Source organism: Arvicanthis niloticus, chromosome 11 (assembly GCF_011762505.2).
Source record: "Arvicanthis niloticus isolate mArvNil1 chromosome 11, mArvNil1.pat.X, whole genome shotgun sequence".
Taxonomy (NCBI): Eukaryota; Metazoa; Chordata; class Mammalia; order Rodentia; family Muridae; genus Arvicanthis; species Arvicanthis niloticus.
Window position 1 is genome coordinate 26,063,573 of NC_047668.1, and position 27,017 is coordinate 26,090,589.

Genomic DNA, 27,017 nt, shown 5'->3' on the forward strand with positions numbered 1-27,017 from the left:
GCTTTAGCTGCTTGGTAATCAAGAAACACCAAGGGAACAGATAAGGGAAACTACGAGTGGCTCATCATTCAACCTTCAGAAGACCACGCAGGGAATCCGTGTGCTGGGGGACACACTGAAGAGAAATGAGCAGAAATGGAATTCCCAGAAAATTCCTTTGCCAACCCGTGCACAGCAACAGTGTTGGGGAATGGAAGTCACAGCAACACCTGCAGTCAACCCCCTGGCTCTGCAATCTAACAGTTAGCTGGATCCCAAACCATTAGAGCTGAACACACAGAATCAGGAGACCTGCTGAGCTGAGAAGCTACCAACCTAATTTTCTTCTTCTCTGGGAAATCTCATGAGGCTTCTCCCTGGCAGTGCCCTCTTCCCTCTCCAGCTCTCTAACTATACCTGTGTCTGACAAACAGCATTGCTAGTTATCGTTTTATATGAAACATCTTCCCTCATACCCACATAACTCACTCCTCTGTCTATGTTCTATCGTTCTTAGAATTTCCCTAAGCATTTTCAGGCTCTATAGTGAAATTATAAATGTATCCTGACTGCTTATTTAATTGTAGATAAGGTTTTTATTATTACCAATTTACAGTATCGATAAAAAGCCAGCTTGGTATGATTGTGCATTAAATGGCAGACATTCCTTTCAATGACAGCCCGAAGAATAAGGAAGAAAATGAAAGAACAGATTATGTAACACTGCAAGCTAAAAACTTACCTGATAATGGTAATGATAACGGTAATACTTGCATGTGTCACTTCTAGAGAGGGTGTCCCATTACTCCTAGGTTATTCCTTTTCCCTCCTCCCACAGTTAGCACAAAATTAGAACTAAGAAGGCGTAGGTTCAAGTCTCAGCTATGCCAAGGAGTGGGCAAATCACATCATCTTGCCTATATGGTCCAGGTAAGAACAGTCCTCCCTTGGACTGGAGAGATGGCTCAGCAGTTAAGAGCACTGACTGCTCTTCCAGAGGTCCTGAGTTCAATTCCCAGCAACCACATGGTGGCGCACAACCTTCTATAATGAGATCTGATGCCCTCTTCTGGTGTCTCTGAAAATAGCAACAGTGTACTCACATATATAAAATAAATAATATTTAAAAAAAAAAAAAAAAAAAGCCCTCCCTCTGGACTAAGTGGTCTGCCTTCCATGCTTCCATGATGTCCCAGAAGCAGCAGAATTTCTAATGACTGCTGCAAGCTCAATATACTCAAAAGTTACATTCATAATAATACAACATGACACTGTTACATTATTTGGTCAGATCTTTACAGGACACATAAAGTGTCTGACTAAATACCATGGGAGCAAGGTACACACTTGGCAAAGCTTCTATTATGTTCCTGTTTTCAGTAACAATTTCATTTATCAAAAAAAGCACCAATAATAAATAAAACTTAATTATTTTCACAGTAGCCATCAAAAGGTTATTTTCATCTTAACAGCCCTAAGAATAATTCTCTCATTTCACCCACTTTGTAAGAAACTTATATTTATTGTCTCATCAACATCAAATGATACCAGGATTACAAAGGCAGTTACAATAAATGGCTTAGAAAGAAAGTACCAGTAATATTTTGATATATGAGGTAGATAAAAATATATGAGTCATATATAAATTTGGATCGATTTAAATTAGCATCTATCACCTTTGAATAATGAAGTTGTTCAGAACCTAATGTGGCTTTGTTCTGGGAAAAAAAAAAATTCATCCAAAGACCTTTCCTAGCTGAGGAACTTATTAGTGTTAAAATGGTTATTTTACTTCTCCATAGCAAGCAAAACCAGTCATGATAAAAATCACAGATGGTTTATGACAATCTATGATTCCAGTTCCAAGAGATCTGATGCATGCACCAGGCATGCACCAGGCATGTACCAGGCATGCAAAGGTTGCATATGCAATATATATTCATACATGTAAAACAATTTCAAAAAAAATTTAGCTTGTGGCACTGGTGACACTTGGAGACAGAGGCTAGATGACCTGAGTTCAAGGCCAATTGGTCTACAAAGCACATGCCAGGAGAGCCAGGGCTACACAGAGAGACAATAACAAAACAAACAGACAAAAGAGGCAGATGAAACTAACAGACTCCTCCAGGAAATACTTAACATTTAATTTTTTCATTGGCCAAAAATTATATCAATACTTTTTATATTTTGTCTGTTCTTGTCAGCACAAACAGCACATAGACACATAGTCACATAAACTGTGGCAAATGATAGTGAGGATTGTTTTCAGTTTTCATAAAGGTAGTGAACAAAATCCATCAACATACGTTTCCCACAAGTTATGGCTAAATCTACAGACTCTAAAGAAAGTCTTAACTAAGAAAAGAGAAACTTGTAAAAAACTATTTAATTGTGAAACCAATGAAACAAACAGATTCATAAAGAATATTTAGTGATATCTAAAATAGTCTACCACTGTATTAAAGAGAGTAAAACAAAATACATGTCATTCTGAGTATCTCATTTAAATGCTACACTGAACCACCACGGTATGACCCCATGAACAGCCTGAGGCCTGTTTAAGCATTGTGCCAGGTACCTCCCAGTCAGTCACCACGCCCACTAACCCTAGGGTGGAGTGAAAGTACCAAATGTTCAGTATCTGAAGAAACACATCTCAGTCAGCTCTGTAAAGGTAAGTGTTTAAGTGTGTCCAAGTGGGGAGAGTGTAATAACACAAGGGATCTACATGCAACATCAAGTAGTAGGAGAACGTACTCTGGGTTGTCTGTGGGTTAGGTAAGGGCAGAAGGCCCTCACCACGCTGTCCTTCCTGTCTTCTCGATGGCCTGCTAGACTTTGAAGTTTTAGTCTGAAACAAAAGAAGGCCAAAAGACATGTGCACTCCCAAGCACTGTGCCCTTTTGCAATTTCCCTTTTCCATTTATCAAGTAGGAGCCTGAAAGATTCAACAATATGTACAAAATATAAAATTAGAAGTGCCAGAAAGCAACGTGACCTTTCAAGTGCAACACTTCCTGCAATCATTTCATTAATACTGGGAAAACATTTTACAGTGTTCAAAGCATAATCTTCATGTATAATATTTTCAGCAAATATAAAAGCAAATACTGTGCAAAGTACTTGAAAATCAACCTTCCTTTTAAATTCAAACTGCAATTAAGTTTAAACTACTACTGTTTCTGCAGTACTTTACATTACATTTAAACATCCAAAACCACATTAATATGCTCAACTTTTCAAACACAGTGCTACTGTAACTACTACCAAACTACCTTGCCAACTGACAGGTCCTACTTATAACAAACTGATGCTCAACTCAGTCATATTAATTGGAGAACAAAAATCCTGTATTGTTAGGCTAAGGGTATCATTTGGTGATACATACACACACACACACAGAGAGACACCCCAAATAAATAAATAAACATACAAACAAATTAAGGAATTAATTAACCAGATAAGAGTGTGTTTCAGCCCTCTCTGTGAATTAAGGCCACTCCTAATCTCAAGGTACTAGTCCTAAACATATATTGCCTAACCAGTCAGATATTCAGACAAAAACACTCTAAACAAATAAATGAGATACAAATGAGATGGTTAACAGCTAAAGGCACTTGTCACCAAGTCCGATGACCTAAATTGGATCCCCAAACCTGACATGATGGGAGGAAAAAAGCCTCAAGTTTTCCTCTGAGCTCCATAAGTATGCCATGACACACAGGCACACATACACACACACAGAAATAAGTAAGTGTAAAGTTTTAAAAGTATTCTAAATAATAATTTTAAAAACTAAGTTGTCAATGATACTGCTATTAAGTTAAATTTTTATGAAAGTATGTCCTCGTTTCTTTCTACTGATGTGATGGAACTGACCAAAACCAACTTCGGACTTCTAGGTCCTAGTCATTACAACCCTGAAATGACTGAGTGCAGGGATTTAAGCAGATGAGACAGGACCAAGAAGGAATGCTACTTCATGCTTGCTCTCAAAGGCTTGTTCACCTTGCCCAAGACCACCTGGGTAGTACTCTACACTCAGTGGGCTGAGCGTGCCCACATCAGTCATTACTCAAGAAACTGTCCTGTAGACACGCCCACAGACCAATTCCTCAACTGAGGTTCCCTTGTCTCAGGTGACTCTAGTTTGCATAAAGTGTGTGTGTGTGTGTGTGTGTGTGTGTGTGTGTGTGTGTGTGGTTTACTTTTGTATCTAAATCATTCATTTCATGATTGCAAAAAAATGTTAGGAGATGTCAAACTTTGGCCAAAACTAAGCTTTCTGTTCCATAAGCATGTAGCAGTACTTGAGAATATCTTTCCCCTTTGACTGCATTAAGTATTTCTAGCAGAAGCTGATTAGCCGAAACAACATAAAATTTATCAGACTATCCCTTTCCCAGCAGGAGACAAAATTAGCAACACAAATGAACTCAGAATACCTCTCTTTCCCTCCTCTTCCTCTTCTTCTTCCTCTTCTTCCTCTTCCTCTTCCTCTTCCTCCTCTTCCTCCTCCTCCTCCTCCTCCTCCTCCTTCTTCTTCTTCCTCTCTCTCTCTCTCTCTCTCTCTCTCTCTCTCTCTCTCTCTCTCTCTCTCTCTGTGTTTGTCTCTCTTCTCCACTCTCTCTCTTCTCTTCTCTTCCTCCCTCCCTCCCTCCCTCCCTCCCTCCCTCCCTCAGTGGACAGCATATTTTTCAACATTGAGAAAACTAAACAAACACAAGTAACTACTTAAGAACTCTGTCCACGAACATTAATAAGGTCTCAGGGTGGCCATCCTAAAGGTCACTAACCATGAGTAACTGCCCTAGTTTGGTTATGTTGATGTGATTAAGACTATGACCAAATGCAACTTGGAAAGGAAAATATTAATTTTATTTACACTTGCAAAGGGAAATGCTAATTTTACTTATACTTGGAAAGGAAAATGTTCATTTTACTTACATGTCAGGTCACAGACCATTGAGGGAGACCAGAGCAAGAGCCGGGAGGCAGAAGCTGAAGAAGCCATGGACGAACAGTGCTTACTGGCCTGCTCTCCATAGCTTGCTGTCTTATACAACCCAGGACCAGATGGCCAGAGATGGCACTGCTCACAATACACTGGGCCTTCCCCATTAATCCTCAATCAAAAAAACTCCCCAACAGGACTAGCTATGTGCCAATCTGATGAGGGCATTTTCTCAGCTGAAGTTCTTCCTACTCAGAAGACTCTAGCTTGTATCAAGTTGACAAAAACAACCAACCGAGACAGTAACATTTATGATCATTCCATCAGCTTACTGACCAGTTGTATATATGCTATGCATATGGAAGTTCTTTACCTAGCTTTAGATGCCTTTGAGTTGAACTGTAGAAATGTTTTTGCATTGTTTTGGTTTCTTTTGGACAGGGTCTTGCTGTCACCCTGGTTGGCCTGGAAATCACTGTGTAAACTAGATTGATTTTAGATTTTTATATGTTCTAGATACTGACTTTATCAGATCTATAAGCCTGAGTTTTTTTATAATTTTTTTCTAGACCCCAATTTTCTTAGAGGTGGTTATAGGTAGAACAGATATACATTTTGAGTTGAATATTTCTCTTTCAAGTTCTTGAAAAATAATATTATTCTGTGGGTCTGAACTTGCCTCCTAAGGACAATGATGTTGAAAGCATGGTCACTTAGCTGGTGAGATAGCTCTGTGTCTGTGCAAGCATGAGAGCCTGAGATCAGATTCCACAAAGAAGGAAGTTGATGCAAGTTAACAACCACCACTGTAGGTCAGGGCCAAGGGCATACCAGATTTTAGTCAGTCCTGCTAACAAAGAGAACCACCAGCTCAGAAGAAATCCGTTTAAAAATAAATAAATAAATAAGGTGGAGACAGAGGAAGACACCTAAAGCTGACCTCTGCCCTCCACAAGCATACACATTAGAAAGTATACCACACACAACACAGACCCACACATTTTAAACAAATGGTCAAAAGATACGGTGCTATTCAAGAAAACTGCAACCTTTATAAGGTAGGACCCGGCTGAAGGAAGTGGGTCACTGTAGGCATGCTTTTAATGGCAATCTGGGCCCCTCAATCATTTTGCTCTACAGGATCATTGGTTGGCTGGTTAGAAAGAGGGTCTCATTATGTAGCCCTGACTGTCCAGAATAGCCTTAAATTCATAGATCCAGCTGCCTCTGCCTTGCATGTGCTAACATTAAAAGCATGTACCATTATGCTGGGCTGTTTTTTACTCTTTTCTAAAACAGTAACCTGGTATTCATTGTGTACATTATCTTCTTGATTTAATAATATATCTTGAAGGCTATTCCGTTCTGGTATATTAACAGCCTTCATTTACTACATATGCCACTATACTTGCTATAATTTATGACCAACTTTTCTAAAGATAGAGATGTTTCCAATTGAGACCAAGACTAACAGGGCAGGAAAGATGGCTCAGAAGTTAAGTGCACTGGCTGCTCCTGCAGGTTTGGTCCCCAGCACCCACATGATAGCTCAAAACCATTTGCAAGTCTAATTCAAAAGGATTTGCTAGCCTCATCTGGCCCGCACCAGCACTGCATGCATGTGGTGCATAGACATACAAAAAGGCAAAACACCCATCCTTATAAAATTTAAAAAGAACACCCTTAAATATATATATTATTTCACATAAGTAGATTTTTAGGATATAGTCTAGAAAAAGAACGAAGCAGTGTGTGTACTTTGTTTTGTTAACTCTTTCAACACAGATCCCCGGGCCCCATTAGCAATGATGGCATAGCCTACATCCCTATACCCTTGATCAAACACTGTACTCTCAAAATCTGTTTCCTTACAGATTAGCTGTCAAAAGGTAGTCTTACTGACATTGTATTTTCAAATTCTATTATGAGCTCTCCATATTTGTCACACCTTGTGCCATTTCCTACATAATCATTGGGCTTTTCTTCTAATGACTTGTTACTCTCCTATAGCTATGAAATAGCAGCGCACGCAACCCCCATTTTTCAATGCAGCATCTTTACACAGTTAAATTTTAATTTCCTTTTTGGGTTTCTGACCACCTGTCACTTCCTAACCCAATCACCATAATGAAAACAATCACTCTGCTCATAATTCAGTTTCCTGAGCAGGGCACCTTTCATCATCCACTCTGTGTTCCACTGGATGCCATGCGCTTTTCAGATCAATCTTCCTAATGTAACTATTGGCCACATGGTTTTTTAGTCATAAATTCCCCCTAAGTCCTTCAATTACTCCTTCCCTAGGGCTTATTGTCTCCTAAGGCTACATGTATTCATCAATGACTGGGGCTAACATTTACATTATCTTTATTTCTCAAAACTTCTCCCCACACACTGAAAGCTTACTCCCAGATCTTAACACTGAGGAAGAAAGGCACTCCCCTGTATCTTTGTTCCAATAATGTTATTGTGGATGTTTCTTCCTGCTTTCAAAAGTTAACTCAAGTTGTGCTGTCTTCCCTATCACTCAAGATCCCCCTTTACTCAACACTACCTAGTAAGGCCACACCATTTCACAAAGTTAAAAAATTAAATAAATATAATGGACTTTATGCTACAGGAGCATACAGCAAGGGGGAATTGAGAATGTATTATTGATCAAGAATTGATCAAGATTTTGAAAATGAAACAAAGACCAAGGTAAGAAGATTACATTGCCTTTAAGTCTGGCTGAAGTACAGAGTGTAGCTGAAGTGAAAAGAGAAAAGGCCAGAGGTCAAGAAAGGGAGGAGGGAGAGGTCATGGAGCCAGGCTGGGGTTTATGGTAAGTGAAGGCCAACTGGAAGCAAGAGAACCATTTCAAACAAGAGAGTGAGCTGGTCTGAAGGAACCTCACAAAAATCACTGACCACAATCATGAACTTAAGCAGCATATAAATGTCCACCTTGAACTCAAACATCAAATCTACTCTTGCCTACCCAATGAATCATTTTAACCACTACAGGATGAAAGGTAGAAGACAGTAATGTTTTTTCTACCTCTTTGTCAGAGGGCATGAAATAATTGTTTCCATTCAACTTATTTTTTTTTATTTTTATTCATTTTATCTGTAGGAGTGTTTTGTCTGCATGTATGTCTGGGCACCAAATTCATGCCTGGTGCTCACAGGGGCCAGAACACTGGACACCAGGGACTAGAGTTATAGATGGCTATGACCAACATGTAGGTACAGAGATTTGAACCCAGGTCCTCTGGAAGAGCTGCTAGTGCTCTTAACTACCAAGTCACTTCTCAAGCCCTCCATTCAACTTTCAAGTCTTATCAACTTAAAGATAAGACTACTAACAATACAACATCATAGCTGACTCTTGTAAAAGCCACGAGGAGCCAGAGGCAGAAGCAGGTGGATCTGTATGAGTCTAAGGTCAGCCTGGTTTGCACAGGAAGTACTTGGCCAGCTAGGGCTATCCAGTGAGACTGTCTTTAAAAAAAAAAAAAAAAAATCCAAAATGATATGTAAGCCTTCAACTGGCATCAACTGCTCACCAATTTTACTCTGACTTCCCTATTTTCTGTAAGAGTCAAATCCCTTTTTTTATACTACATGTAAGTTCTGGTATTAAACATCCTTGAAATTTTCATGAAATATTAGCATCACTGATTTTCTTCAAATTTTGCCAGAGAACCCAGCTGCAGGAATGGAATATCATTTCTTTTCCTTTCTCCATGGTGACTTTCTTCAGCAGCTACAAAGAAAATTTTTATCAAATAAATGTGACCAAAATGTGAAAAGTTGTTCAGCTATGTGCTTCTCTAGACACTCATCAAACCCTTGTCTCCCCAATTCTCAGCATGACGCCAGGTAACACCTTTATGAATTGTCTGCATTCTTTCCTATTTGCTCGTGACGATTTCTTTTGGACTACAATGTCTGCCATAAGGGTTAGGGATTAAATATTCTGATACCTTTTGCCATAGGATGTTCCACTGCTCTGTCTTTGAACCTATGATGTATTTTGAAAGTAATGGGGGGAAAAACCTTCAAATTACTAGACATACACAAGTTGACATTCAATATAGTGAAAATGCCAATGGTGCTGACAAGAGATGGTATTTATGCACTTATCTGAAATGGCTGTGCATTCTCACATTGTAAAGCATAAAGTTTGGTCTAACTTAATACATTTTGTCACTGACCAGTCTACCTATTGTAAAGCAGAGGAACATTTTGATTGAAACTAGAACTGTGTTTACTATATTTCTTGCCTGGTGAATTCAACTACACAAGGTTATTTTTATTACCTTCCCCAGAATCTCTCTACCTGACTTGACTTTGCCCTGGAGATTTCATCTACACAGAGACTGGTCATAAGAACGTTAGAATCCAGCCTTTTCCTTCCAGAAACAAAACAAAACAAAAACAAAAAAATGATGTATCTTTGAGTCCATACAGAATGTAGCAACATAATTCATGTTTTTTTTTTTTTTAAAGAAAGCAAACATCTCAAGCTGACAAGTGGGTAATAAATAGGATTAGGAACAAAGCACTCAGGCAAAACATCCCAAAGCCTCTCACAGGAAGACTCAAGCAGGCTCAATCAGGGAGACATACCCAAGAAAGAACGAATCCTTATTTTTCTCACATAATGCTAAAGAACTATCTTTTCTGCTTTTAAAAATCAGTTATCTATAAAACTAAAAAATTTTTCTCTTTTTTAAAAAAGATTTATGTAGCCGACCGGTGGTGGCACACGCCTTTAATACCAGCACTTGGGAGGCAGAGGCAGGCGGATTTCTGAGTTCGAGGCCAGCCTGGTCTACAGAGTGAGTTCCAGGACAGCCAGGGTTACACAGAGAAACCCTGTCTCAAAAAACAAAAAAAAAAAACAAAAACAAAAACAAAAAAATTATATATATGATTGTTTTGTTTACATATATGCCTGCACACCAGAAATGGGAATCAGATCCCAAGGGACTACAGATGATTGAGAACCACTATGTGGATGCTGGGAATGAACCTAGGACCTCTGGATGATCAGCAAATGCTCCTAACCTCTGAGCTACTTCTCCAGCCCCAATTCTTCATATTTATCTATCACAAATTAAAAACCCTACACAAAGAGTTCCAGTGGTTCATTAGAATAATCTCTGATGTGTGTGTTGGCTATATATTCCCAAAAGGAAACTTAAGTGAGACAGAAAGAGTTCCTTGATCATGTTTGCATTGCTGATGGCATAGAGCTTGAGGAAGTTTCATAACCCAATCTACATTCTAGATCTTGAGATGATGATGATGATAATAATAATAACAATAACAAAATATATTTAATGCCCATTTTAAGTTTCATTATAAAAGTTTTATTTAAAGAATATTTACAGTATTAACATCAGACAGTCATATATACTAAGACCTCAAGTATCTACAGTATTGTGGAGATTGTAGGACTTCTTTTATATAAGAGCAACAGACGCATTAAGAGCAAGAGATATGGGCCAGAAAGATGGTTCAGTGAGTAAAGGCACTGAAACGTGATGACCTCAGTTTGAGCCCTAAGATCTACACAGTGAAACGAGAAAGTTGATTCCTGTAAATTGTCCTTGGATGTGTGCAGTGTTTACATGCAATGTGTAAAGTAATATCAAAACTGAGTAAAATAAGAATGCAAAACCTCTGAGTAATCCAAAAATCAGTTAATACACAAGGAATTCCCTTCCTTTAACAGGATCAAAAAAGGTTTTATTTAAATTTCTGCCAGTTAAAATTTAAGTAGTTACCTACACATGGGTGCACACATGTACTTGTGTACAAACAGAAAGAATGCTTAAAAGTTTTAAAATGTAAGGTGCTTCAAATTTCCCTTACACAACCACAGTGCTAACTTATTTAACAAAACTAAATAATCATTCATTATTTGAATTGACAATAATAAAGTATTTATTAAAGCAACCATTAAATAAATATGTTCCTTGGAAAACATCAAGATATTTTGCAAACAATCTATTGCACAGAACAAGGTAAAAGGTAAAGAGAATGGACTGACCACTGTAGGATTCCAACTCCATGATATTCTGGCAAATAAAGACTCTCAAGGGAACAGAAGTTCCCAGGACTGAGTGGGAGAGAGAAGAAATGAAGAAAGAACATAGGTATTTTAGAGCATATGGTACGATCATGGCAGAGAGATGGCGTATTTGTCTAAGCCCACAGAATGCACCCCACCAAGAGAGTACCTTAAGCAGTGTAGTATGAGTGACACTAAAGTATCAAATTAGGTTCCTAGTGGTCCCACACACAGTACTCTGGTGGGGCTCATTTGATAGTGCATTGATGGGCATATGGAAGGGAAGGAAAATACAGGTGCAACCCCTGTTAATTCTTCTGTGAACCTAAGACAACTCTGAAAAAAATAAATTTCTTTTTAAAAACCTAATATAGGAACAGGAAAGATGGCTCAGCAGTTAACAACACTTCTCAACTTCATAAAGGACCAAGGTTCAGTTCTAGCACCTACGTGGGGTCTCACAACCATCCATAACTCCAGTTCCAAGGCATCTAATATTCTCTTCTGACCTTCAAGGATGTCAGGCATGCCCATCGTATAAAAACATGCATGTAGGCAAAACATTCATACACAGAAAAAAGTAGTATTTTTTTTTTTGAAAAAGCAGCAGTGACAAGACATTTCTTTTCTTTTCTTTTCTTTTCTTTTCTTTTCTTTTCTTTTCTTTTTTAAACTTATTTTTCCTTCCCTGGCCCTCTACTACTGTTTGGTAAAGGACAACCTTAGCAAGCAACCCTACCCTTCAGGGCGCTCCTTTGCACACACCCAGTGCTCATTACAAACATTACATTTTTCATCTTTAGATGGATATTTACATCTTTACTGAACATAGTGTCAAAACTGCAACTCAATGGTGAGTGTCTTTACAACACGACCTCAAGCTACAAAACAAAACAATTTTATCAAAGGTGACCATAACTGGTGAAAAAAAAAAAAAAAATCTGTGTCAAAATGTCACCACAAAGACCTATTTCAGAAAAAAAATGGGGAGAAAATTACAAAGATTAAATTTTTATGATTGATTACATGGAAGAAAGTTATACACTTTTCTCTTAGCTAAAAAAGGCAGTGTAAGCACAGGATCACTGAGAGTCTCAAACTAACACAGGTTTGACTCTTGGGGGTATGTGGGTTTGTTTGCCTGTCTGCTTGCTTAGGAGGCTAGGCTAAACAGTCTAAACCTCTAAGTTATTTGAGAAGGAGTAAAAGGCTCCATTGTCAAATCAGAGACCTCTGAGAGATAGGCATTGATGATGAATCTGGCAGAAGCCACCAACACTGTCTGAGCAAAATACTCCCCACCTTATCTGAAATTTCAGCAGAGTCACAGCGAGCAGTGGTCTGCAATTGTTGGGTGAGTGTTGCTTGAGCATAAATAAAGTCCAAAACAATGGGTTAAATGTGCTGGAGGAACACACTGGAGAAGAGTACGACGTTGCCCCTTCCTTAAGGAGTTTCCAGTCCATGAGGCTAGAGATATGGTTCGGGTGATCGGGTGCTTACCTAGCATGCTCAAGGCCTGAATCCCCAGTACCACAGGAACCCACAAAAAAAAAAAAAAAAAAAAAAAACGAAACAAAACAAAAAAACTAGACATCAAGAGTTTTCAGAGGGGACTGGAGAGATGGCTCAGTGGTTAAGAGCACCGACTGTTCTTCCAGAGGTCATGAGTTCAATTCCCAGCAACCTCATGATAGCTTACAACCATCTGTAATGGGATCTGATGCCCTCTTCTGGTGTGTCTGAAGACAGCTATAGTGTACTCCTACACAATAAATAAATAAATAAATAAATAAATAAATAAATAAATGCGCCAAGCAGTGGTGGCGCATGGTTTTAATCCTAACACTTGGGAGGCAGAGGCAGGTGGATTTCTGAGTTCAAGGCCAGCCTGGTCTACAGAGTGAGTTCCTGGACAGCCAGAGCTACACAAAGAAACCCTGTCTCGAAAAACCAAAAATATAAATAAATAATAATAAAATTAAATTTAAAAAAGAGTTTTCAGAGACAGATCCTATAGGATAAAATATAAGATAAAACTTTGGTGACCAATAGGTCCCTGCTACCACCAATATTATTATTTCAGACCAATATTTCAAACCAAGAGACAAGAAAACATTTTCATTATTAAAACATTTTTGTTATTCCTTGTTGGGCCCCATTTTGGCCCTGGCTTGGGCCTTGTGAGCAAACCCGAGCCTGGCTCGAGTTTTGAGACCTGTCTTAGTCACTTCTGTCCCAGTGTGACTCAACAGGACCTGTTTAGCCCTGCCTCTGCTCAGCTGTTGCTGATGTAGAGCTTAGCCATTGGCCCTGTCAGTAACCCCATACCCTCCGTCAGCCTTCCCCATTCCCTACATCATCTTACCCCACCAAAACCCCTTTTCCCTATGTGCCAAGTTTATATACAAGAGGTTGTTATATTAAAGTTGAGTTTCTGCTCAACAAGACTCCCTGACTGGTGTATTTCTTTGGGCTGCCAACAATCACCATCCCACTCAGCCCCGGAGAGACCCTGAGAGACCCAGCCGGTTGGGGACCTCTCTCTCCTCTCACATAGACCTGCCAGCTGCAAAGACCCAACAGTTCCTTATCATTGATGAGAAGGATTTCTTACAAAAATAATAAAGAAAATAAGGATAGAGTATAAAATAATTGGAGGAGGAGATGCAGGGGAAGAAATATGAGCAAGATGAGAGAGGAAGAAGGGGAAGAGGGAGGGAGTCTAACTAAAGAAATTAGGTGGAAAATTAACATGACACAAAGAAAAATAATTTCACTTCCATGCAGCCCATAAGTTATTGGTCAAAGGGAAGGGTATCACTTATACCACACTTACATGCTGTTTTAATGATTTACAAAGGACTCTCACATACATTGTCACCTAAACCTCAATGTAATCCTGTGCCAGGTTGGGCCTGTTAAAACTCTCATACAGCCAAACCCCACAAGATGATATCCAACAAGCCTTGCCTCATTCCCATGTGTAGTTTCTCTTTCCATGAGGCCAACAGAATATCTAAACATGATGAATTAGTCATAAAAACAACTATCCTTTCCATGGTAGTATTTGGCTCTGGAGGAAGCTGGCTCCCATGTATGAAGACAGTCCCATGGAACTTGCCAACACTAACTTGCCAGCCATATGTGCAGGTCACCTTGGAAATGACTCAGGCTCAGCCATGCTCCAATAGTATCAGCTCCAGCTGGCATCTGACAGCAATTCCATGAGACAATGAGAGAGATTTAGGGCAACTATGACAAAAATATGACCACCGTGTCCAGCCACTAAGTTTCTGATACGTTATAAAGCAATAGAAAACAAACACATCATCTAAGAGAAATCAAACTAGAATGGAGCTAGAAATTTCCTCCCTACTAGCAAGCTACGGTGCTACGCAGGCTGCTAGTAGAGAAAATGCATCAATGGTCTTTTGCAGCAATGAACACTATGGACTACACACCAACCAACCTACCAACAAGATGCGCCTACTGATGTAACCGTAGCACAACTGCAAAGGGAGTAACCAACCATTCTTGGACGAGCTTTGAAACCCAATCCACAGATGAAAGACTACATGCCTGATACTATGAACCTGGTCAAAAACCCAAGGCTGGGGAGGTCACAGGCCTAGAGGGAACTTACTATTGTTGCTTAAATTAGCATGGCACAACTCTATTCTAAATCCCTAAAGGTACGCCATATATAAATAATGCTCTTCTCACCCAGGTGCTATGCTCATCCTTAATCAGAGAAGCATCTCTTTTCCAGTCAAAATGTGGTTAAAAATAGAAAATCAAGATATACATGTGAAGAGGGGACCTAGAGGGAAGAGAAGGGGATGATAGGGGTGAAAGCGAGACACGGGCAGGGGAAGTTAATCGAATATGCTATACACATGTATGAAGCTGACAAAGATCAAAGTCTAATAAAAAATAATACTTCAGTGTGGTAAATGCTCAGTGTGGAACAGACATAAATGAAATGCATACATTCACCATTAATGCCTACATGAAAAATGAGCCATTTTTTGTGTTTGTGCTGCCAAGATTTATATCAACACTATACCAACTCCAGTCATCTGAGAGGAGGAAACCTCAATTAAGAAATGACTCCACAAGATAGGGCTATGGGCCAACCAGTGGGCTAGTTGTGAGCCAGCATTTCCTTAGTGAGTGATGAGGGAAGACCCAGCCTATTGTGGGCGGTACCATCCCTAGACTGGTAGTCCTAGGTTCTATAAGAAAGCAGGCTGAGAGAGTCATGTGGAACAGGCCAGTAAGCAGCGTCCCTCCAGAGCCTCTGCATCAGCTCCTGCCTCCATGTTCCTGCCATGTTTTATTTTTTTGTCTTGACTTCCTTCAATGATGAACAGTGCTGTGAAAGTGGAAGCCAAATAAACCCTTTCATCCCCAAGTTTCTTTTTTCCCCCCCAAGTTTCTTTCATTGTGGTGTCTCATCATAGCAACAGTAACCCTTACTGAGACTTATTAAGTACTTAGTAAGGTGGTCTTCTTAAAATGGTCTCGATGAGCAAATTGTGGAGTTCAAATATTACAAGACAGAAAATTTTTATTACCACATTTCACTTGTTATGTGTATATTAGAAATTGTTAACAAAACTCATTTTAATAAATAAATAATATTATGTCTTTAAAAAGAAAACTAAAGCATTCCAACATTACATGTGCCATGGCTCAGGAAACCCAACTTCCTATCATGGAGATGCAAGCAGAGAAGAAGCAGGTGGAGGAAGAGAAGAGGAGGAGAAGGGGGAGGAGGAGGAAGAGGAGGAAAAGAAGGAGAACGAGAAGGAGGAGAATAATCAAGTGTTCTCTAAAAACCAAGGAAGGAGTAGGCAAACATACTCAAGCTAGTTGTCATTCAGAAAAAAATGGAATGAATGAATGAATGAATGAATGATTGAGGGGGGGAAAGTATGATGTCCAGGATGCATACAATTGAACTTTCATATTATTTTTTTTTCCTCTGGGCTCCTTCTTCTCAGCATAAACACTGACTCTCTGTTAAAGATTTAAAAAAAAAACACCAACAAAAACCGTTGGTTCTAATTCTTGAGGACACATGAGAACCCATGCAGAACTCTCAGTGTCACCAGCATCTTTACATGGTTATGGTTTCCTTTCTTTGGTGGCATACCTTGAAGAGGGACTGCTGGGTTCAATGGTAATTCTATTTGTAATTAATTTAGAACATCATCTTGTTTCAAAAATCGCTATACATGTTCCCCTTTTCCCACATCTTGGCCAATGCTATCTCTTAGCTAAGCAGCCACCCTAACGTATGTGAACACATGGAAAGAACCTAAGAATTTGCTCACATGGAAATGTACAAAGGAAGTGTGGTCTAAATATACAATGAAACATTATATTATTCAGTGTCCTTTTAGAAGGGAAAGAAAGAGTAGGGTAATAAGTAGAACACATGTGTAGCCCCAGCAATCATGAGGCTGAGGCAAAAGGATCATGAGTTTGAGCTTGGCAAAACCCTTCCTCAGAAAGAAAGAAAGAAAGAAAGAAAGAAAGAAAGAAAGAAAGAAAGAAAGAAAGAAAGAAAGAAAGAAAGAAAGAAGAAAGAAACCCTGTCCATAATATGGCTGAATCTGAGTTAAGCCATTAGTTTAAATGAAATAAGCTAGAAATAGAAAAAAAAGGGGGGCTGCATAATGCACAATCTCATTTGCACAATCTCATTTGCACGTGAAATCTTATAAAAACACAGAGAGACAAAGCACAACGTTAACAGAGGAGCAGGATATAAATGGGGAGATGTAAGTCAAAGAATAAAAAGGAGCACATAACGTACATAAACGAGTCTAGACATCCGGTGCTCACCCTAAGGACTGAAGTTTATAACTGTATTGTTCTGGGGGTTTCTGCTCAACAGGTAAGTTCTAACAAGTCTCTTGAGCTCCCTGACCACTCCTTTTGAGCATCCTGGAATCTTTAATGGCTGCACCATTACTTTCAATACTACCTAATATTTATTATACTCAACTATGTTTTCCTTCTATATATATGTGTCCTCTAAACACTTCTATCCTTTCCTGTGCATTCAATTTTACCCTCCACATGGCAAGAACTCAAAAAGCCTCCTCTGGCCTCCTCAGTTTCCTGTTATACTCCAGGACCCTATATATAAGTTACCTTCTAAGTACCTTCAGCTCAGCAGCGATGTGCCCATAAGTCCTTTAACCAATACACTCTAAGAGTGCATCTCTTCGTTCACTGCAGGCAGATCTCTCTGAGTTTGAGGTCAACCTGATCTATATAGTGAGTTCCAGGACAGTCAGAACTACATAGTGAAACACCTTCTCAAAAAAAAAGGGGGGGGGGTGGGGAGATCTCAATAAAACCACTCACAAAAGAGGCTAGCAAAAAAAACATGGCTCTGGCTGTGACTTCCACTCACAGAAAAGACTCACCCCCCTAAAAAAATTCTCATTAAGGTATGTCCTTGGACTGAGCAAATGACTGTCTCCTTCCCCTATCAGCTCACCACTGCTACCCTCTCTTGATAGTCTCCATATCTTTTCTCAGCTCCTTCCCCCCCCAACCCCGTTCCCTTTACCACCACCACTACCACCACCACCACCACCACCCGACCCCAACACCACCAAATCCTATGGGAAGCTCCTCCTACTGGAGCTGCAAGTCCTGGCTATGGGGTTGGTCTTGATGTAAGCAAGGAGAGGAATCTCTGTTCTCTTGTTCAAGACCTGGAAGAAAACTGAAGCCACTAGTAACTAACCATCTATTTCCTGGCAGCCACAATGCTACCTACTGTCACTGAATCTCACAGCAACTGCGAGTAAGTACCCCACCTTATAGATGAGGAACTGTGCCCCAGGTCACACAGCCCACTCTCAAATCCAAAACGACATGCCTCCAACATTTGTTGATGTCCCTCAATGCCAACGTGGAAAAGGTGTTTTAGTCATGCTGGAATATCAGAATACAATCTTCTCTAAAATGCATGTCAGTTAGACCCGCTTTTAAAATGTGAGTCACAACCCCAGAGTTGCATTAAAAAAAAAAAAAAAAAAAAAAAAATCTGGGAAGGGCATAACACCAAGGGACAGGACAGCTCACACAAACAAAACACCAAAAACAAATAAACGTTAGCAGCAGTAAAAAGGTTTCTAAGTGTCCAGTGACTAAAGTTAATTCAAAATACAATGCAGAACAAATTAAGGTGTTTCTTGCAGCGCTCACCAATGCTGCGTCATGAGACTTCATTGTTTACTGGATGTGGGGTCACACCAGGCAACACCGAGTGCCACCTGAAACAGCTCAGCTCACCTTATAGACTACTGGCAGTTACAAGCTGCAGTGTTTTTCCTGTACATGCAAAGTTTTCTGCTCTTATAGAAAACTCTTTTTAACTTTTGTTTTTCGGTTTTTGAGACAGGTTTCCTCTACATAGCCCTGGCCTTCCTGAAACTGGCTCTGCAAACCTTGCGAACTCACAGAGATCCATCTGGCTCTGCCTCCTGAGCGCTAGGATTACAGGTGTGTGCCACCACTGCTAGGTCATAATAGCATAATTAAGGAAAACAAAAACTTTTAATATTTCCCCACCATTGTTCCTCATAAGTACCGAATCAGTGGCTCCATCACTGTACTATGTTAAATAGCTCATTTTTTTGTTTTGTTTTTTTCAAGGGTTTTTCTGCATAATCCCGGTTGTCCTGTAACTTGCTATGTGGACCACTCTGGCCTCAAGATCTGCCTGCCTCTGCCTCCTGAGTGCTTCAGTTAAAGACGTGCACCACCATGCCCAGCTCTAGAATTGTTGATTTTAAAAATTGTTTGAGTTACTGACTTGACTTTCACGCAATGTAATGAAACAAAATTTTGGCTTGGGGTTAGAATAGAATTTCAGATCTCATAGAATTGAGATGGTCCTAAGCATATGTTTGTCATTTTTTAACTACATATTTATATGAAACAGCATTCTTGGCACTAATGATTATAAAATCAGAATATAGACCCCCTATGGAAAGTGCTGAAGATGTTATCAGTCCCGAGGCATCTAGTCTCCAACAAGATTTAATTCTTTATGCAAATAAATGGGAATATCTATTTCATTGCCATGCAAATTCTCTTCTGTAATAAATGGTGAAGGCATTCATATACCAAACAACTATTATTAAATGAATTGCTTTATGATTTATTATAATGACATGTTTGATTTACATACCTACTTTACAAACCCTATATGCCAAGGTTTTTTTTTTTAATTTGTTAGACAACGGGAATAAATGGAAAAATTTAAGAATCTCTAAGTGAACGTTTTACATATCATCTCTAATAGCATATGATGGGTTTGAAAGGCTTTGGTACTGTAATCTGGAAAACCAAATGCTACTTGTTATTCTTTTTCTGTAAATTAAGTTGTTAACGTATAAGAAAGTAGAGTTAAAAGTGGACTTTTTAACTGAAAGGCAGAATTTCTGAGTTCGAGGCCAGCCTAGTATACAGAGCAAGTTCCAGGACAGCCAGGGCAAGTTCCAGGACAGGGCTACACAGGAAAAACTTGTCTCAAAGAAAGAAAAATGGAAGGAAGGAGGGAGAAGAAAATGTGCTTTTTAAAACATAGCAAGTTCCTTTTTTAAATTAAGGGGGGAAAAAATACATCTGATTTAGACCAGGCTATCCTAGAACTCAAAATTAGCCTGCCTCTGCCTCCTTTGTGCTTGGGATCACAGGCATGAACCAGGACATTCAATAGGTTCTAAAGTGAGGTTTTGCTTTCTTTAAAAATATTTTTCTTTTACAAAAACTTAGTGTAAAAACTCACCAAGAATAGGAAGTCTCTGCTCTTGTTAACTAGTAAGAACAATGACACTAGAAGACAACTGTGGGGAATGTGCTTCTAGGACCAGGTGCTGTCATTTGAATAAAACATCACCCTGGGCTCGGTAGACCAGAGCTCATAATAGAAATGCCACAGACTGCAGCAGTACAGCTGATATGCCTGTAATCCACTGACAAAGTGTACCCTTTAGCAAAGCGAAAGAGGTGTCTGCTGTGAAGTCTGTGGACTTGTCTTTCTCAGCTCCAAATGAACTATGAGATACGCTAAATACACAGCTTAGCTACATATCAGACACACAACTTAGCAAAAGCATGACAGTTTGGACATGAAGCATCAGCATTTTTATTATAATGCTTATAAACCAAAAATGTTTCTGAAAAGGAAATCCTAACTTTGAGCACTCAGCTAAATGTGGTAGCCTGTCTATCTCACTTTGTGGGTGCTGTCAAATAGAAAGCCTTTCTCTCTCTCTCTCTCTCTCTCTCTCTCTCTCTCTCTCTCTCTCTCTCTCTCTCTCTTTCAAGCTGACACTCTTTAGGCAGGCCTGTGTGGAATTATCTGATATAGGAAAATCAAGCTACACCAGGTGTGATTCCTTGTTTCAGAAATCTGGGGTCAGATGTAGCAGGCTATTCGCAGTGGAAATACATAAATCAGGGGAGACTTAGTGCTTATGGGAAAATGGGTTCTAGGCTGCCTGCCACTATCCTAAGGAAGATCCGAAAATCACAGGCTGAGCTGGAGAGAGGTGGCTCAGCAGCTAAGAGCACTGGCTGCTCTTCCTGAGGAAGAGCTGGGTTCAGTTCCTCGAATTCATATGGCAGCTAACAACTATCTGTTAAGTCCAGTTCCAGGGGATCCAAAACCCACATAAAGACATGCAGGCAAAACACCAATGCAAAAAAAAAAAAAAAAAATTAAAATATATTCAAAAAGGAAATAAAGAAAATAATGGGCAATCAGATAGAGAAACAGGACAGCGAGTCCACGCAGGCACTGCCTTGTCTAGTCTTCTTTTTTAGGTCCTCATCGTTCTATTTAGATATCAAATCAAGCAGCATGAATGCTGTACTTGGTCTCAAGTGGCAGAACTAATAAAATAAAAACTAGGATCCAAGCCTACAACTAAGAATGCAGAAACTATGCCAAACATAGCGGTACACGCTTATCATCCCAGCACTCAGAAGGCTGAAGCAGGAAGATTTCCAATTCAAGACCTACCTCTGTTACATAGTATGGTATGGGAGGCTGGGCTGATGCTCTGTGGTATTGTAGTTGCTCAGGGCTGAGTCTGACCTCTAGCACCTCAGAAAAATAGACTCTAAAGGGGTCTGATCATGAGGATTTTAGGGCGAGCCAGAAAAGGAAGGAAGTTACAATTTTACCAAGTAATAGTAACATATATATATACATGTGTCTATTACATTGTACATGTCTCATACACATAAGTAAATACCTCAGCTGTATGCCTAATTAACATTGAGCTGTGGGTTTCACGTCTAAAAGATAAATTCTAAAATATTACAAATTTGTGAGGTGCATGTTTTCACTTTCACACTCCTATAAGTGTTAATCCTAAGTAACTTTGTTTTGAACTTAGCCTATTCTCATGTCAATAAAAAAAAAAAAAAAAAAAAAAAATGGGGTTAAATGTGCAGAACCCAAGGCAGGCCAGCTTCAGGATTCACTCTCCTTGAGGTGCCTCCCTGTTTTCTAAAATTAAGCTTTCTTACAGAACAATTCAAAAACTTTCTCTTGTCTACTTATTGTGCCTAAACTATGCATCTATTGCACTGGAAAATGACTATAACACAATGCATTATGGAAAACAACCCTCCATACCTAGTAACCCAAGTTTATTTCTTATTCTTCCAGAAAAGGGAATGATAGCACTATCCTCACACAGTAATACTGATCTGTAAGCCACTAGGACAGCAGCAGATGGAAGTTCTCTAACACACATAATTACTCAAAACCTCCACAGAAACCTGTGAAAGACCCATTCCCAAAACAAGTCATCTCCAACAGTCTCATTCTCCACGAACTGTTTTATTTGTTTTGTTCATAGGATTTTGTTGTTGTTGTTGTTGTTCTTTGTTTTGTTTTGCTTTTTGACACAGGCCCTCATTTGTATCCTTGGCTGACCTAGAACTCCCTATATAGACCAGGCTGGCCTTGAAGTCACAGAGGGCGAGCCCCCGCACTTGTCTCTGTGTGAACTGACGTCCAGAGCTATCACCACCAGCTCTCCAGAACCCAGTTTTACCAGTGTTCATTCAACACACAATGAAAGGACATCAGAGATAGAGTCCCTCACTAATAAACAACCATGTCTTAGTTTTTCATAATATTCGAACAAGAAACAAGAAAGTCAGGTTCATATGTGGCATGTGCCAGGATGGGCACTAAGGGTAAGTCTAGCTTCCTTGTGGAAGTAACCAAGCATATGGTTTACTGTTCTTGCTTATAGCTAACCTGGAGGGTTTCCAGCCTGAAAAAGGAACTGTGTTTCATATCACCAGAGACTAGGGGAAAGGCAGGTCTCAGGGAAGAACCAATGGAAAGTGATGATACTTGAAATCAGTCAACTTCCCAGGACTTCAACTTTTCAGAAAAGCAACTCAACTGCTTTGAGACAGGACATCCCTCAATTCTTCTGTAATTCTGAAAGAATTAAAAAGAACTGGAAGTATACAAAATTGCCTCTATGTGGTCCCATGTGCTTTTCCCCACTGTTGGCAGATGTTAAAATGTAAAGATCCCTGGAGGGATAACTGCCAAGCAAAGCCAAGATTATCTTGGAGTAGCCCTACTGTCTCAGGAACTACTGAATGCTACCTAGGAAGACAAGGGACCAGAGAGGAACAATAGCATCAACGTGCCCGGTTAAAGAGGTTCTGAAAGGAAACGAGTTTTCTGTTAGGTGACTTAAAAGCTGCTAAACTTCCAGTCGATTCTATGGGCTTCTGAAACCTGAAGAAAGGCTTGAGCTTGGGACAAGTGACCTTTGAAGGTGGGTATCCAGTTCCTGATAAAAAGTGGAATTTGGACCCAAGTTGCCTAGAGCAGTTGCCCCACTCAGAAAAAAAAAAGTCCTTGGCTCCTTCCGCCCCTGAGCGATACTTACTTACCCTTTCTCCCGCTCTTCCTCGGTGAGAAGGGGTAAGTGGTAATATTGTACCCTCGCCCAATTTGGCCAAAATCCTAAAAGTAAAAATGACAGAGACAGGTCCTTTAAAATCCCGTGGCTCCAGCCTGAGCAGCTCCCACCAGCTGCCCACCACTCCAGGAGCAGCGTTCCCTCCCGGCCGCACTGTGGGTACCCCTAGACGGGGAGAAGAGATCGGCTACCCGCCCGGATCGGGGTTCGGGTTCTCTAACTGAGGGAGACAGCAGGACGAACTGAGGGGACAGCCGCGCGGCCTCGCTGGAACACGCGCACGCACGCATGCTCGCTACCGTCTCACGGATAGCGGCCGAGCGGCTCCCCGCCTCCCAGCAACGCCCACTTGACTGAGGACAAGCCGGAGATAAGAGACCTTGCCCGGTACACAGAGGGTCTGCCTAAGCCCACCCGCATGCCAAGCCGCCCGGACCCGCCGCCCCATTCCCCGCGCACCCGCTGCGCAGCTCAAGCCAGGGGAAGTCCCCGCGGCACACTCCACCCTCCGCCGCGGCACGCCCCGCCCCCGCCGCCGCTCGCCCCGCCCTCCGCCGCCACTCGGCCAGACCCGACCCCCAGCTTGGCGGCAGCGGGAGACTCCTCCCCCTACGGAAGTCCCGCCCCCGAAACGCGGCTCATAGTGGATCTGCAGCCAGAAATATGGTTACATCAGATCAGGGGGCGGTACTGAGCCTCCTGGAAGTTACAAGTGTTAGAAGCTTTAGACCTAAGTCCTAGGTCGAAGCTCAGCCTGGCTAAGCGGGCAAGGCAAAACAAGTCACCTGAAACTATCTTAACCTTCTCCCCTTAGGCCTGGAACCGAGACTGGACTTGTGTTGTTCTGTGGTTTTGTTTTGTTTGCACACGGGGAAACTTCCGTTTTGCTTCCTCTAGCAAGCCAAAGGAAGAAATCCAGAACAGTTTTTTTGTTTCAGAGAAACTAAGGGGTTTTTTTTTTTTTTATACTTGAGCTTTTGCCGCTTAATTGTACAAAATCTTAACTTTGTTATTACAATCCAGAAAAACAGTGTAACTAACAGAAAATAGACAACAAAAATTAGTTCACTTTTTCTACCCTTCCCCAGTGTACCTTTATCTTTTCTTGCTTTATCCTTCTAGATAATGCTGAAGTTTAAGTAGTCTCAAGTTTAAGTAGTGCATAATGTTCTGACACTCAGCATTCAAAATAATTCTAAAGATGGGAGAATGTAAGAGACTTAAATGGAGCCGGGCAGTACTTGCACAGGCCTCTAATCATCCCAACACTGCTAAGGCAGAAGCAGGAGGATCTCTGAGTTTGAAGCCAGCCTGTCAGCCTGGTCTACAGAGCAAGTTCCAGGACAGCCAGGGTTACACAGAAACCCTGTCTCAAAAAAAAAAAAAAAGAAAAAGAAAGAAAGAAAAAGAAAAGAAAAAAAGAAAGGCGGGGGGAGGGGTTTAAATGGGCTGATAGCTGATAATTACAGAAGTCTGCCAAAGAAAACAAGATTACTATCCTGTATATGATGGAGGTGCAGTTATTCTATCAGTAGCTGAAATATTTACTGCAAGGTTAAGTCTGATCCTGCCAGTGATTTACAAAAAGAGTTGCTAGGTGGAGCTTTGTAATGAGATTTACCAAAGATATTTAAGAAGCCAAAGTAACCCCAAAAGCTTTTACCCCATCTTCCCTACAACTGTTAGGCATTCTAGAAATGGCAAAACTCTGAAGTCAGAGCAAAAGGGACTTGAGAACAGTGATCGTATTCTATATGATACTATACTTATGACATAGTATATATACTGTTAAACCCACAGATACATAACAAAAACCAGTGAGCCCCACTCTCTAAATTTGGGTGATAACATTGTGACAACGTAGATTCGTTCATTTTAACCTGCACTCATAATATTTTCCTGACATAAATATCTTTGGAGACTTACTGCCTCAGTTTACCAACCTAGGCCTAGACCTGGAAGTTTCTAGCCTCCATACAACCTAATCTAGGCCTAGAATGTTTTCAGCCTCTGATACTTACTTCAGAATAAACTCACCATTTCTAGTTCTTTCTTAGCTCTGGCTGGCTGATTCAACTCAGCTGTTCTGATTCAAACTCTTCTCAATGCAAAATGATTCACTCTGGTTTATCTTGGCTTCTCCTGAATGAATTACTCTACTTGGCCTCAAACTAACTTGGCAGTGTGTTATAATCTTCTGGTTCCTTCTCATTCTCTGGCTCCTTCTGTCTTCAATTGTGTCTAGCTTGTTCTCTCCCTGTGACCTGTCTCTGTACAACTGTCCAACTAAAGCTGCCTTCTTCTTCTTGGCCCTGATCTCTTAAGTAGCTTCCCTTTCCTCTCTTTTCTCATGCGAATTTGGCATATCCTATTGTGTCAAATCTTTCTCTTATTTGTCACTTTGTCTGCCACTTAACTAGACATCACTTTTAAACATAGGTGCTTCCTTCTTTCTACAAACTTAACTTTACCTTCATTGTTTGGGATTAAAGATATATACTGAAAGCATATCTGTATTCTAGCCAGAGGGATTAAAGGTGTGTGCTAATGACTGAGAATAACTAGAAATGGGATTTTTCAGTAAATAACACAATCTTGGCATTCACAGTGTAATAAAGTATCCTATAATGGTACTCTGTCTCAAGATGTTGATAGGAAGGTTGTACAAGCACGGGGAAATATGTGAGTATCCTGGGATTTGTGGGAAATCTGTCCATTCTGTTCAATTTTGCTCTCCACGTAAAACTGATCTTTAAAAATAAAATTATATTTTTAAAAAGAAACTAAGATAAAGCCTGTGAATACTATTGTTTCTTCAAAGTCATTAAATTTGAAGCTCAAATATTTGACATCAAGGCTATTAGAAGACTTGTACCAGATATTCCCAACTTAGATACACATTTAAATTATGATTATGCATCATATTAACATTCAATGGGATATTGAACCAAAGTTAACACTTGAAATAATTAGGCTTACAAGTTCTATGGATCATTTCCTAGCTTACAAATAAAAGTAGGGTAAAAGTAGCTTCATCTGCTTGGTACAGTGGGTAACCACAAAGCTGGAAGAATGAGGATCTGAGCTCAGGAAATGGGGAATCAGAGATGGCTCCTGAGACTCATGATTTATAAATGTAAGTGTCACTTTTATTTCCTCAGATGAAGGGATGAAATGAGAGACATACCCAAGCTTTATGTCTTGGGCTAAGGCCAGAGTGTTTCTATATAACTATCCCTAGACCTGGAAGCTTCTAGTCTCCATATAATCTAAATCTTCTGCAAGTCTGGACCTTGAAGGCTTCTGGCCTCCATCTGCTAACCTAGGCCTAGAATGTTTCAGCCTCCACAACTTACTGCTGAATAAACTCACTCTTTCTAGCTATATCTGAACTCTTGCTGGCTGGTTCAACTCAACTGTTCTGGCTCAAACTCCTCCCCAAGCTGACTGATTCAAATTGGCTTCTCTTAGCTTCTGACTGAATTGTTCTGCTTTGAAAGACTGCCTCTGAACTCCACAAACAGAACTACTCTGGACTCAACTGCTCTCAAATGAACTCTACTGTATTGTACTGAACTGAATCAAACTGAACTGAACTGACCTGAACCAAACCAAACTGAATTTAACTCAACTCTCTCTCTTTACAGCTCTTAAGCAACCTCTCCTTCTTGTCTGTTCTCATGAGAGTTGGGCATATCCTTCCTCTAACTCATTCTGTCAGATCTTTCTCTGATTTGTCACTTTGTCTCAATTAGAGGTCATTGGGATTAATGGTGTGTACTAAAAGTATGTCTGTATTACAGCCAGAGGGATTACAGGTATGTGGCATGTCTGTATTCCAGCAAGATCACATTTTTGGATTTGATTCTTTGCCAGAGCAGCCATGATGCTGGATTAAAATTCCTCTACAATTGTCCATGTGCCATGAGAGATTAGGGTTAGAGATGACCTTGTATTGTGTCCTGCTGATCTTAGTAGGTCAGAGCAGAGAATGAAGTTAAGGCCTAGATAATAAA

General features: G+C 40.2%; 1 protein-coding gene across 5 annotated transcripts in view; it reads right to left on the reverse strand.

Moving 5' to 3' along the window:
* The window catches only part of Immp2l (inner mitochondrial membrane peptidase subunit 2), an 826,273-nt gene extending 802,741 nt beyond the window's left edge, over nt 1-23,532 (reverse strand). For 3 of the 5 annotated variants that reach the window (XM_076941949.1, XM_034514320.2, XM_076941948.1), the window contains exon 1: nt 22,973-23,045. The gene's annotated coding sequence lies outside the window, so the exon portion shown is untranslated. Of the gene's footprint in view, nt 1-22,968; nt 23,046-23,460 lie in introns of those variants that run through there. The other 2 variants (XM_034514317.2, XM_076941950.1) reach the window with 2 other exon arrangements.
* Between the last annotated feature and the right edge of the window lie 3,485 nt (nt 23,533-27,017).